This window comes from Podarcis vaucheri (assembly GCF_965113315.1).
Source record: "Podarcis vaucheri genome assembly, chromosome: 6".
Classification (NCBI taxonomy): domain Eukaryota; kingdom Metazoa; phylum Chordata; class Lepidosauria; order Squamata; family Lacertidae; genus Podarcis; species Podarcis vaucheri.
In genome coordinates this window covers 54,921,912-54,935,908 of record NC_138764.1, presented here as the reverse complement: position 1 = coordinate 54,935,908, position 13,997 = coordinate 54,921,912, and the positions used below count along the sequence as shown (strand labels likewise).

Genomic DNA, 13,997 nt, shown 5'->3' with positions numbered 1-13,997 from the left:
CAACCCTTGGAAGATTTAACTAGTAGACTGATTACTCCAATCTGTGTTGGTTGTCTAATTAATTAAAACAAATTAAAAGACACAGAGAAGTGTTGTGCTTGATCACACATAGTATTTTTAAAAAATAAAACAAAACACAGCTGCAGAGGTAGAAGTGAGGAGGGGCTCAAGAAGGAGTGGTATTGCTTGATAAGCTCCCCACCTAGGAGCAAAATCCTACTGGAGAGGAGGCAGGTGTTCAGCAACTTGCAAGGAGCGGTTTTACTGGGGGAGGGGGACACCTGTTGGAGGGAAAGAGCTAAGAACTGCCTCCCCCACAGTCTTCCGCTGTAATTGCAGCTCCTGGGACTGTATTTTATTTTTGAAAAAGAAAGGGAAAGGGCGAGTGGAAGGAGAAACTACATATTGAGAAGCTGCTACCAGCACAGAGAGCTATACAGTCATACCTCGGGATAAATACACTTCAGGATAAGTACTTCCGGGCGCGTTACTTCCGGGTTTTGCCGCTCGCGCATACGCAGACGGTCAAAATGATGCCACGCGCATGTGCAGAAGCGGCGAAACGTGACCTGCGCATGCGCAGACATGCAGTTGTGTCTTACGTTCTGTTCAGGATACGAACGGGGCTCCGGAACGGATCCCATTCGCATCCCGGGGTACCACTGTAGTTCATCGTCTGCCAGAGGAAGTTGCCCACCGTATACTGTAACTGACCTGGTGCTCCAGAAGCCACAATAAGTAGTATATAAATATGACTAATGTAGTCAGTATATTAAAAACTGAAGGGGAATAACTTTGTTTGCCCCTTATGGCTTTGAGTGGGATGAGTGAACTAATAATGCCAAGGGGAAATTCACTGTGCCCCAAGCTTCCATTCTGAAGAATCCCCCAATGGTAGCTTTGCTACAAAATAGTGCAAGTTGCGGAGGAAGTTGCCTGCCTGCCACAGAACAGCTGTATATAGCAAAGGATTCTGGGAAATATTCTACAGCGCATACTCAGTTCAGTCATAGTAATGCCCAAGCCTGTTGAGCCTCACATTCACTCTGTACAAAGTGAAAGTACACCCTAGCACACACAAGCTTCTGTGGCTGCACATTGCAGAAGATAGGAAGTTAAAGAGATAAAGGTGACTTTCAGAGACATTTGTTTGCCGTTGTTAAACTTCTCATTGAGGAATATTGCACAAGTGTCTTCATAAAATTTTATTTATAAAGTTAACAACAGATATACCATTTGGAAATTGACATTGAATTGACATTGCTTCAGTATTGCTTCAGTAATTTGTTAAGTAATTTGTGTTATAAATTTAAACCATCTTTATGGTCATTGCGCTTTTTTCAAGGGATTATATCTGAGCACTCAAAGCAACCTCACAAAAACAACTACAATTCCCACACTTCTCCAGGGGAAAATCCATGGCAGTTAAACCAATTTCATACTGGTTTGGGTCTATAGTGTAGACATTCCCTTAATCATCCTTAAAATAAGAATGTGAGAGAAGTTGTCACTATTTCCATTCTGCAGATATAGAGACACAGGCTGAGAGACAGGTTACTGAACCGAATGATAAATTCTGTTTTGACTACAGTCTCCCATTTTCAAGCCATTGCAGAAGACTCTCAACATTTGGCTCCAGGTTTATGGGGCTAATGACAACATAGCTGTCTCTTGAGGGTCAGAATCCAAGAAACACCAATGCATTCTAACATTTTCTTGATTTTCCCAACTCCTTTTCTTCTAAACGTGTGTGGACATATCTGTCTTTAACTGGTTTAATACATGTTGCCTCTCTCCAGAAAACACCACAAATTGCAATTCCCAGGATTATTTGATGGTGGCAGCAGCAGGGATGGGGACGAGGAAGGAGTATAGACAGCTAAACTGGGGCAAAACCAAAATACGTTTGTGACACAGGTACGTCTTATGGCAGCAGCTGTGGAGCACAACAAATGGAAGGTTCATAATATGCATTGTAGGATGCTTGCCAACTATTCCCAACTATGTGACTCTAGTACAGCGTTCCTCAACATGGTGTGCTCCAGGTGGTTTGGACTAAAACTCCTATCAACTCCAGCCAGCCTAAGCAATGGTCAAGGACGATGAGAGCTGTAGTCTATAAAAATATATGGGTCAAACCATCACAAGACGGGCTGAAATTTTGGGAGGTTGGAAAGTTACAATGGAATTGTCTTGTGGGCAGAGTGCTCATTTTTATTTATTTATTATTATTACTTTGTCAAAATAAAAAAAATAAAATTATCTTTCTATCTGGAGGTCACCAAGTGGGAGGAAGAATGCTCTACAGGATAGCCTATCCAAATATTGTTCATATTAAAATAAAAAACATTTTCCACATATTATCTTTTCCTTTTCAAATTCTCTGGCTCACCTTATTTTTAACAGAAGCAGAAAATGAGGACATAAAAACCACATATTCCACAGCCTGATAATTCTTTTGCTTATTCGTGCTTCTCCCCCTCCATCGTTCTGGGTTCTTCATCATAAATTTTATTTCTCAAACTTGGTGAGAGAGAGTTTGTGTAGACATTTTTACTACAAGCTCGCTGCTGAGCTCAACAATTCTATCATGTCCTGCTATTTTGTCACTTTTTGTAAGTATAAATTCTTCTTTTAATACTTCGTAGCTGTTGATTTTTATAAATATATATATATATAAACCCAAGCTGATTGACAGGCATGTTTTTGGTTTCCACGCCACTCTCCCCAAAGGAACAGCTGGGATGCCAGTGAGGGAGGAGGCTATGCCAAGGAACACAGGGAGGGGACAGACACTCTGCGTCTGTCCGAGATGGGAAGAGCTGGGAGGGAAGCATCAGAGGCAGAATCCAAACCATTCCAGGCTGTTTGGGAGGCAAGGCACCAGGAGTCATGCTGAGCTCTGCTGATCTTGACTAGGCCACCCAGGAGAGAAACCACATGTACAACCAGAATGTAGAGGAAGGGTGGGGAACACATTCAGGCCAAACTTTGAAGCCACAGGCGAAGATGGATCCCAAAAATTAGAGGAGTCCTTCATCAGATGGTCTTTAAGTACAAAGCTTCTTTTTAAACAAGTGCCAGGAGATGGTTTTGTGCCATGTGATGGCCGGGACAGAAATATGCAGAGAGGGAGAGAGAGAGAGAGACCCTCTCAACAACCTTGTTCTTGTCATTGCCCAGGATGAGTGATAGTAGGAAGTGGACATTGGGAGCCTTATTTATTAACAACGTTCGGAGCTGAAATGACAGTACATCTGCAAGTGTTGTGAAGAAGGGAAGAGAGGGAGATATTCCTTGTAATTAGGGTTAATTTGGAACAGGACAATCTGAAGCTTCAAAGGGGAATGAGGAAGCCTCAAATTCCAACACCCTAATTAACCAGGGAGCAACATGAAAAGACAAGGCAAAATGAGAGAAGCTGCCAAGTATGCTTTACATGGGGCACTCTCTTGTCTGATGGGGAGGGCGTTAAACTTAGGTACTGTCACTCTATGTGCCACAGCCTCCCCCCCCCAGCTGCTCCTGCTTAACCCCCCTCCCCTCCACTGAGAGAGCAGCATTGTTTGATACAAAGTTGGGGGAGGGGATTCTGGGCTACAGCGAGGTAGCAACAGTGAGCATGTTAATGAGGAGCCCTATGCAAATTCTTTTTTACTCCAATTAACAAAGGAAGCCCTCTCCTTTTTCATGCAAAGGGTCCCTCTCCCTCCTGATCAAACTCCCAATTGTACTGCTGCTTTGGCTTTGAGTATTAGATTGGATTATCCCTCATTCCACCCCACAGGCATTGAACACGTACACACCTCAGATATGCTATATCTCACTCTCACAGCCTCCCCAGGAACATTCAAATATCTTCAGAACAGCAGGGATGAAAACATTGGACCACATCCTTGTGAACATTAGGGTCTTCTTGTACTCAAGATTCCCAGGTTTCTTTAAGGAGAGGCTGCAAGCTCCATCCCATCAGTTGGCCCTTGCACTGTGTGGGGTCCGACAGACTTACACTGCCCCATCTTGCTAGACAAGCCAACTGTGTAGGACACTCCTCCCCTAGCAGGGCCTCTTTGGCTCAGAGGATGCCTCACAGCATGCTCCCAGAAACACTCCCTGTCTCCCCACAGCAGCAGAGCTGGGTACCAACAAGGGCAGCCGAAAAAGCAGAATTGGTTGGGAGCCAAGTGGAGAGATGCCCAGTAACCCAGAGCTGGCTGATCTAGGAACATCTCCACAGCACGTCCGGCAGGACTTGTGTCTAAAGGGCCTAGCCAATTTGCTTTTGCAAAGAGAGTCTGGGTTGCAAGCCTAGTGCAAGAGCATGCCTGGAAGTACCAGTGCCAACAGGGCACTGGAGCAGAGCTTCATAGCAAGGTTATTCTGTGGAAGACTTTATTTCCTGCCACCCTTTCTCATTCCTCAGAAGCCACTCCAAGCCACACCCTGGGCTTCACTATGACATCCTAGTCTACTAGATTCCGGAGTGCCACTTCAGCCTGGCTACATGGTCAACTGCCCTCAGGGCAAGGGTCATCTCTTAACCCAGCTGAGAAATGGGTAGCTATGTAACTGAGGAGCAGGGGAGATCAATTACCTGGTGTTGACAAAAGCAACTTATCTCAGTCCTGGGTTGCACATGCTGACACCGTCTCTCCCTTTTCTCTCCCCCTAGGTTCAGCAGAGCCGCTTCCCAGGCAGTGGAACAGGCCTTCAGAATTATCCCCATAATTGCAGGCTCTTGGATAAATTGCTGGGCTGGGCACCTCCTCCCTCCCAGCTGGGCCACCCAAATGCAGCCCCCTGCTCTGTTTCCACACCAGCTGGGAGGCCCAAGAGAGCTTCAATTAAAAGAGACAGGATAGGGCTCTCCTCTAAAGGGCCCACCTGGCTTGAGAAAATGTGCGGACAATAAACTCCCCCCCCCAAAAAAAGAAAACTCCAACCCTCTTCTAGGGTAAAACCTCCTCTCAACCAATTTAGCGCTACCATACTGGAGTAATCTGTTATTAAAGCTTCATAGTTATTATTATGGATATTTATGGTAGAAGGCAGAGATCCAGCCCCAAACACAAAAAAGTAAGAGATAATTTCTTGCCTCAAAGAACTGAAATTTTGGTCTGACTGGGCAAGAGGAAAGTCAGGCCCATAGAAGGGAAGGGACTGGAATTTCTCCAGCCCCACAGCAGGGGCTAAGAAGGGAACAAAACCCTTATGCCCATAGCACCTGTGGGAAAACATCACCCCATAGACTGAACAGAAAGAGTAGGGGTGGCAAGTGAGCAGCAGACAAAGCTCTTGAGAGAATCCCTTCTCAGAGCCTTCCCAGACATTAAAAAGCCCAGCTTTTATTCAAAGCAGGATGCAATAACACAATATCCTGTCTCCAAAGCAATTCATAGTAGTTTTGCTGTGGACATAGTTTTGTTGAAGGAGGTGACTCACCCACCACTTAGTAATAAATACATAAAGGCATCCTAAAGAGGGTGTTGCTGCAAAGGGAGTGTTCCTTGCTAACATGCTGGAGTAGTTTAAAGGGGGGGGCAGGGCCCAAGCATGTGGGCAGAAGTGGGCAGAAGTGGGACAGTGACTTTCCCCCTGGTAAAAACAGCAGCTGGGAGGTCAAGGCCACAGCAGGGACAAAGGGTAAAAGGTCCTACCTTCACATTGCTACCCCAAACAGGACACCCCACCCACAGGTAAAGAAAAGCACACACAAAAGCCACTTATATAGTTAACACAATGTCTTCGTTTGTGTCAAAGAGATATACACCCTTTTACATAAGATGCTCTCTCAAGAGCCACAACTTCCATAGTTCCTATGTTCCTGCTGACATTTCCTGTGCACACTCAAGAGAATCCAACACTGTTATTGTTTTAAAAATTATTTATACTTTTCAGTTATTCATCTACTTTAATTGTATACTCTTATGAAATTGCAGGTTGTTACAATAATCCTGCCAATGTCCTTATCTGTTTACAATTTGTTTGTAAATATTTAATAAACCATTTCCATTCTTTTATAAAAAGTTTGTTATCTTGATTTCTTATTTTTTCCAGTAAGTTTTGCCATGTCTGCAAAGTCCATAAGTTTTGGTATCCATTCTTCTTTCATCAAGACTTCTTATTCTTTCCATTTTTGGTCAAATAACATTTTTGCTGCTGTAGTCGCATACATTAGTAGATTTCTATACTGTTTAGGTAGCTCTATCCCAGATCCAGCCCAATCGCCTTCTAAATCCGGCCCGTGGGCGGTCCGGGAATCAGAGTGTTTTTACATGAGTAGAATGTATCCTTTTATTTAAAACCTCTCTGGGTTATTTGTGGGACACAGGAATTCATTCATTTCTCCCCTCCAGAATATAGTCCGGCCCACCACATGGTCTGAGGGATGGTGGACCAGCCCATGGCTGAAAAAGGTTGCTGATCCCTGCTCTATCCCTATAATTCCCAGAATAAAAGCTTCTAGTTTTTTGTTTTGTTTTTTTGAATGTTATTTTAAGCATCTTTTTCAATTCATTATATATCATTTCCCAATAAGCTTTAACCTTAACTGCAAGACCACCACATATGATGGTCTTTAAACATAAAATCCCAATAGACAAGAATCCAGCACTTTTGGCATCTGACTGCCAGAAGGAGGGATGAACAAGCACTGTACCAACCAGGGACAGCAAGACAAGAGTGCTGCTTGATAGGATTTGCAGGTCTCAGAACATACGTCAGCAAACATATTAGGCCTCTAGCCTTCACAATGTGTAGAACTTACAGTAGGTCCATGACAAGGGAACACAGTGCCTATACAGCATTTAGTATGAGATCCACCCACCCACCCACGCCCATATTGCCACATCTGGCTATAAATACAAATCAGGCAGCCACTAATAGAAAGAGCCTCCTTAGTTCCCATTATTTATGCTAACATATTCCAATCAAGCCTCTAATTTTTCAAAATAGACAAAGCCTTTTGTGGGGGGTTGGGAGAAGAGGGAGGGAGCAGCAGAGAGGAAAGAAGACTCGTGTTACAAATTTGTACCAGACCCCAAGAAGTGACACACAGATACTTGGTGGGGGCAGCCATTACAAGCACTATCCAATAGGTGTCTGTAACTCTCATGCCATGTTGTTCCATCCAGTATTCACAACAGAAGGGAGGGGGGTCAAATATCATTTACTCAGCTAATACTGCAGCTTGAGCACTGGAAAAATGCAATATGCATGAAACAGAAATGCTTCCTTGAGGAAAGCTGTCTGTTTCCCATATATAACAAATGAGTAACAGCAGTCTCCACAAATCCCATGTTTTCCAAGGAAGGGAAATTCCAACATTTGCCTCCCCTTCTCTCTTTATTTGTGGAAGTTGGGGTGGAGGGGGTGATTCTCCAGAGTGAAAGGTGTGCAGGGGAACAGAAATTCAACCTTGAGTTAAAAAAGCATTTGTAACTGTTTCGAGGTTGAGGAAAATATACATGGTCACTTTCATCACAAGGGTTTTTTGTACACATGGGCAGGAAACTTACAGCAAGCCCACATAGGGCTGCTGTACTTCCTGGTCTGATTCACATGGGCTTCCAGAGAAGCCCTTCCTGGAGTACAGAACTGGGCAGTTTGAATGTTACTGGAGCTCTCTAGGGAAAACAATTGCCTTGATTCCATGAGTAGGGCAACCCTATAATTTGCCCTGGATCGGGTGTAAGTATTAATAGCAAATATTGGGCCAGACTGAAAAAGGAAAGCACCTGGCATTAGACTCATGAGACCCTCCAGGGATGCAGTGACTACAAGGCATTAAGAAACCTTTGGGTAATTAATCAACTGGACAAGAAGACCCTTCTCCATGCATAAAACTGGCATCTACCTTCAGTCTGCCCTCTCCATTCAGTCTAGCCATTGTCACTACAAATAACAATGGAACACAGAGTTTGTCTTTACTGCTTGTATTAACACACATAATGTTCCTTTGCACCTAACAGGAGATATCAGAGGTCGTCAAAGGAGAAGGGACAAACAATCCAAGAGCATACCAAAAGATCATCCGGATAAAGTGAGAGGATAGAAACTTGCCTCAGGAACATTGTTAGGATCCTGAAGGCTTATCCAAATGATTAAAAAAAATCTCAGACATAGCCCTTTAGTACTATATTCACAGAAGTCATATCCAGCAACAGTTGTACAATATCCTGCTCAAACCTGTGACACCTGTGCAGCCACATAACATGTTAACACTTCAAGTTGCACTGGCCCTTCAAGCTAAGGAGATTTTCTCATTGAAACTACATTGTAGTTTGTGTTGGGAAAATAAAATAACCCTGAAACAAAAGCACTTCCTTGATGGAAAACAACAACATCCTGAAGTACACGAGCAACAATTTTACATTTACTGCTGAAAAAGATTCTGGATTTGATTCATGAGACACAGATGATATAGAGCAAAATCCTAAATTCTAGCTACTTGCAGAAATCAGAAACTGGAGGAGGAGAGGTTTCAGTACCTGAAAATGTGAACTAGGTGGTTTCTGTACAGAAACTAAGGTACAACAAATCAATTTCACACAAGCACTGAATTGACACCCGTGTTATTTACCTTGCATCCTTCTAACAGGAATTCTGAGTGAAAAGCATTTTCTTCTCCCAATTATGAAGGCAGCAGTACTGCGCAAAGAGACTTAATATTTTTACTGAAAGCCACTTTAAGACACATAAAGAAAATAAGGGTATAAATTCCTTAAATAAATAATAAAGTCTGACATTGCCTGCAAGCAAGAGCAACAGATTACTTTTTAAATTTTCAACATTTAATGCATGAAAACAGGGATACTAGTTTTACATTGAGGCGGACCTGTTGTGATTTCAGAGGGTGGAAAGCTAGACATCAGCTGGGGCTCTACAGCAAAGACCCCACCAGCCCAAAAGTGTCTTGCCTAAGAGCCCCACAGATCTTGAGAGATGGATGCTTAATGGTTTAAATAATTTCTATATTGTTTAGGTAGCACATGCTTAATATCAATTGGAAAATGGAGGCTAAAACATGGATAAATATATGCCGTAGATGCCTCTTGACCATGCGTCCTCAGTATATTGTCCTTCGTCCTGCCTTTACCCACTATCACTGCTGGAGATACAGAAGGATCTCATTTCAGTTGGGCAGCTGAAGCCCCAGAATTTTAAGTGACTCACCCATGATCAGAAACCAAGAGACTAAATACAGTAGAGGACTTTTGAGATTTGAACTGCTCGTGTTAATTTAGCACACATCATCATTTTATACTGAGAAAATTGACATTGTCGTAAGATATCTGAGCATGACCCCATCGTGCTTCACTCAGCCATCTGAAGACGAAGGGCTCTGTCACCCACTGTGGCACCATTCCGTGTACTGCTTAGTATCCATATATGTTCAGTTCCTTATTTCCAAGGAGCGGGAGTCACTTTTTGTACAAGATCACTTTTTGTACAAAACTTGCGCATACCAACTTACTTTAAAAAAAAATAATTCTATACTTATTGTAAAAAACAATCCGCAGTTTTTAGATTGACTTGCCTAAGATCCAGGACAAAGCACCATCTTAGTTCAGCATCTTGTTCTCATAGTGGCCAAGCAATCATTTGATTATCTACAGCTGAATGTGCAAAACTGCCTCACTATAATAGTGCTTCCACATTCAAGGGAAAGTATTCATGATCTGTTTGATTTCATTACTTGAATGAGTCTTAGTTGTGACTAGCTTTTGCTGATTGTGCCCACCATTTCTGAATTGCAGTGAGAAGGCTCAGAAGCCCTGCCTGTGATGTCCGATCTGTAATGGTGGTTTCTGTCATTATGAACTTCTATTTGAACTTATAATTAACAGTCTTCCCTTTCTGAAAAATATTATGGAAGAAGCACCCTCTTATGGGGGACATGTTAACACTGCACGGTAAGCTGATCACTGTATTTCAAATATCTCATAACCTCCATTTAAAATGCAAATCACAGACATTTAGGATAGGTAGAAGGTATGATGTTGGACATAGAAGTATGTGCAGCAGTGATTCTTGGTTGATACTTTTAAATTGTTACTGTACCAGTGATGTTTCTGGTATTTTCATGGGATGGTGTGGCGGCAGCATTTGTATGCTAGAATTTTTTATTGTTATTGGTATGTTTTATATCATTATAATAATTAATAATAATAATTTTGTTATGTACACCCCACCCATCTGGATGGGTTCCCCCAGCCACTCTGGGTGGCTTACAACTTATCTAAAAACATCAGTCCTTAAAACTTTCCCTAAACAGGGCTACCTTCAGAGGTCTTCTAAAGTCAAGATAGTTGTTCATTCCATTGACATCTGAAGGGAGGGTGTTACTACCGAGAAGGCCCTCTGCTTGTTTCATATTGCTTGTAAGCTGCTTTGAGACTGTTTGTCACCTTAGGCAACAAAGCAAATAATTAAAATAATAAATAACAAAGCAAATGAAAACAAAAAGTTGCCATGGATAAAAATATGGGGCTTGTTGTCTAGAAGAGAAAGGTTATTCAGATCCACAATGGATCTCATCTCTTTTAAAAAGCAAACTAGACTGAATGTGACAAAACAAGCTAGTGGGTGTATAAAAGAAAAGCAGGAGTAATCAACTCCTGGAGACCATGTGCTAGTGGTCAGGGGTAGGCTTCTAACTATAGCAGCCAAAGCAACAATATTAATCCTAGTCCAAGGTTGTTCTGCATTAGATGGAGTTTAGAGTGCAACTGAACAGCATCTGAACTGTTGTCTCTTAGGAACAATCCAGTTTTTTAAACATAGGAAAGTGTGTCTTTGTAATGTCAAGAGGGTCAGACATGAATATGGGACCCATGAACTCCAGATAAAAGCATGGAAGCATTTTCAAGACATAGGTCTCTCTCACACATCTGTCTCTTCCAATATTCAAAGGATGCAGTTCCCCACAATTATTTGCTGGAGGGGAAATATAATGCTCTTAATGTATCAGTAAAGAACACGTTCCTGGCATCTGCTGAGATCCCATCCAATAGAAAACACATGCCTGTGGGCACCTCTATATAAGCCATGGTAACATCCCGGAAATCATATATCTTCCCAATGTGCTTATTTAATAAGCAGACTACATATTTTCTCATTCCTTTTATCATGTGCAAACATGTGCACCCAATACTGCAGTGTACCTGCCACTTGTATTTCTGTAGGTAGTACAAGACTGGCTTACTTGATTTTATTTCCCCATTTCCAAAGCATTCACTGAATTTTGAAACATGTTCATCTTTTGAGAGATAATGACTATTGCAAGATACAAGTTTTACAATGCATTGTTTTCTCAATTATAAGGATATTTTCATAAATTCCAAAGGGATAGCCATGCTAGTCTGATACCGCAAACCTCCCCACAAAAAAATAACTTGTGACACCTTAAAAACAGATTTATTATGGCTTATGTGAAAAGAAAACGGTCTATAAGGTGCCACAAAATTCTGTATATTTCGACATCAACCCTTCAGAACATTTTTGGTCACCTGTCTTCTAGTCCAATGGATGAAAGTCATCTGGGGTAAAGAAGTATGATATTGATATATGTCCTTATGGGGTTCAACTTGACCTCCTATCATGGCTGTTTTGAGGGACCATAACCAAATGTTCCTTGACACCTTTTATAGCTCCATCTTTTCAAAATGATAAAGACAATGCCCCACCCCAGGATCCAGCTGGGATTCTTCTGCTTACAGCAGTTTGCCAGAGAAGAGGCTTCAGTTATCAGATACCAACAGCTGGGTGGACTCTTTGGGGCTGGGAGGAGCATCCTTCAAAGCCAGCATGCCGGAAATGGATATGGGGAACTCTCTGGATCCTTTTCTGCAACAAACCTACTTGGTGCTAGAACAAGGGCAGAATCTTGGCTTCCAGAACAAAAGTTTAAATAAGGATTTAACAGAATGGACACAAGAAAACCAGAGTAACTTCGGGCTATGCCCTGTACCATCCAAGCTCAATAGAAAAGGTAGACATGTAGAAAAGAAGCACTAAGGTCTATACCAGCCATGTCCCAAGTCCGTTTCGGGGGCCTAATCAGGCTCGCCGGTCAGTTTAATCTGGCCCCTGTAGCAATTTACCTCAACAAATTCAATCCTAAAAAAAGGTTAACAACTTTGGTCGGCCCTCAAAGCCCTTCACTTCATCAAATATGGCCCTCTGTGAAAAAAGTTTGGACACCACTGGTCTATACTATAGGAACATTCCAACCTTTCCTGCAAGTCTCTCATTCACACTTTGCCCCAGCAAATGGTTGCAGACGCTTTCTAATCTCTTCCTTGCAGAGACTTGAGTAGAATATCCTTTGGGTTGCTGGCCCAGTTTATAAGGGCAGACAGAAATTAGTAGAAGTTCCTTTAAATTGGCCTTACCCCCCAGAAACCTCAAATAGAATGGCAACTGGACAAATAACCATCCACTTCTCAAGTTGAGTCACACCCTTGCTATCTTCCCACCTTTCTAAGGGCTCAATTGATGACAGTAAGAGGATGTAAGACCCAATTAGAATGGAAACCTGGGCCTTTCACTTGCTGTTTTCTCTCACCTTTGCATTACGAACCTGAGCAGAAAACATAATTTAGTCAGAACTGAAGTTTGGGGTCTCTTATTAGACCATTTGCATGGACTTACTATGCTTGTGTGATCTGCGACACCACAAACTGTTCAAAGTTCATCGCTCCCACATTGTATCACCAACTACCCTGGTCACAAACAAAGCAGGACACTCCTCTCCTACTCTACATGCCTGCATCCTAAAAGTCAGATGATTTGGGTCAAGTGGCATGGAAATCTTCCCCATGAGAGACTGCTCTTAGGAAGCCCAAGCCAGCTGATCAAGATTCTATAATTTCTGGTTTCTCCATAGGAGGGACTGTGTGGGTGAACTGTTTAGCTCTGATCACCTTATAAATGAGAAACCTCAGCTTAAGTAAAAGTATAGCTCTTAGGGTCAGTAAATCAACTCGAGTATTTCGAGTCAAGCTTCTCTTGAGTAGATGGAGCTTTAATGAAGGACACAGCACTCCCCATAGCTTGTAATATCTGATCTACATAGTTTAAGAAAGAAAGTGTACTAAAATGAAATCTGTGTGCTCTTAAAGCCTCTGCTGCAGAGTTCCCTGGTCCTGGTTAATTGATCCTTGGGCTCAACTTCAGGGTGACAAAATGTGGACCTAAACATCAACAAAATGTCTTGAGCAGTGGGTGCTGGCCCAAAGACTGCTACATTGTCTGCTTGCATAATGTCTCTGTGTGTCCTAACCACAAACCCCTCTGATCCAGGGCATGGAAAACTGCCATATTCAAGTGAGAACCTGCCCAAAGAACATATGAAAAGCTATTCACTGATTTGGAAGCAGGGCAGTGGCCCTTCCCTTGGCCCTCCAAAGCTCATTCTTCTGACAAAACACTCATCAACCAATCCTTTTGATACTCTAGCTACTTGTACGAGCACAAAGTAACCTCAACTGGGACATAAAAATACTCCTAGAACTTCTCTCATCATCAGCCCAACAACAAGAAGTGTGACTGACTCAGGCGCCCCACTGTGACAGATGCAGTCCTAGGTGCCATCTCCACAAGCCATATTACGGAGCCTGGTGCATAATAAGTGCTTTGTTCTCTCTCTTCTTCTTGGAAATCTTTTGAAGAGACAACTGATGGAAAGAGATAACCCAAACCTTGCTGTGGAACTGGTACTAGATGCTCAGCAGGGTATTAGTGTTCATTCTTTCATTTTTCTAATTTGAAAAGATCATAATAGGGGAGTAAGACTTATTCTATATTCATCTCAATAAATTCATCAGACTTTAACTTTTTGCATGGAAACTAGATGATTAAATGACATCTATCCCCCCCCCAATAAATAGCACTACTGTATCTGTATCCAACCTTGCTCTTTGGTTCAGTCATAGTGTGAGTGCTGCAGTCTTGATAAACAAGCAAAGTGGAACCCAGGTTTCATGAAATCCAGA

At 42.4% G+C, this 13,997-nt stretch overlaps 1 protein-coding gene across 1 annotated transcript in view; it reads right to left on the bottom strand.

The window, feature by feature from the left end:
- The window catches only part of PTCH2 (patched 2), a 78,350-nt gene that overhangs the window by 27,087 nt on the left and 37,266 nt on the right, over nt 1-13,997 (bottom strand). The window lies entirely within an intron of this gene.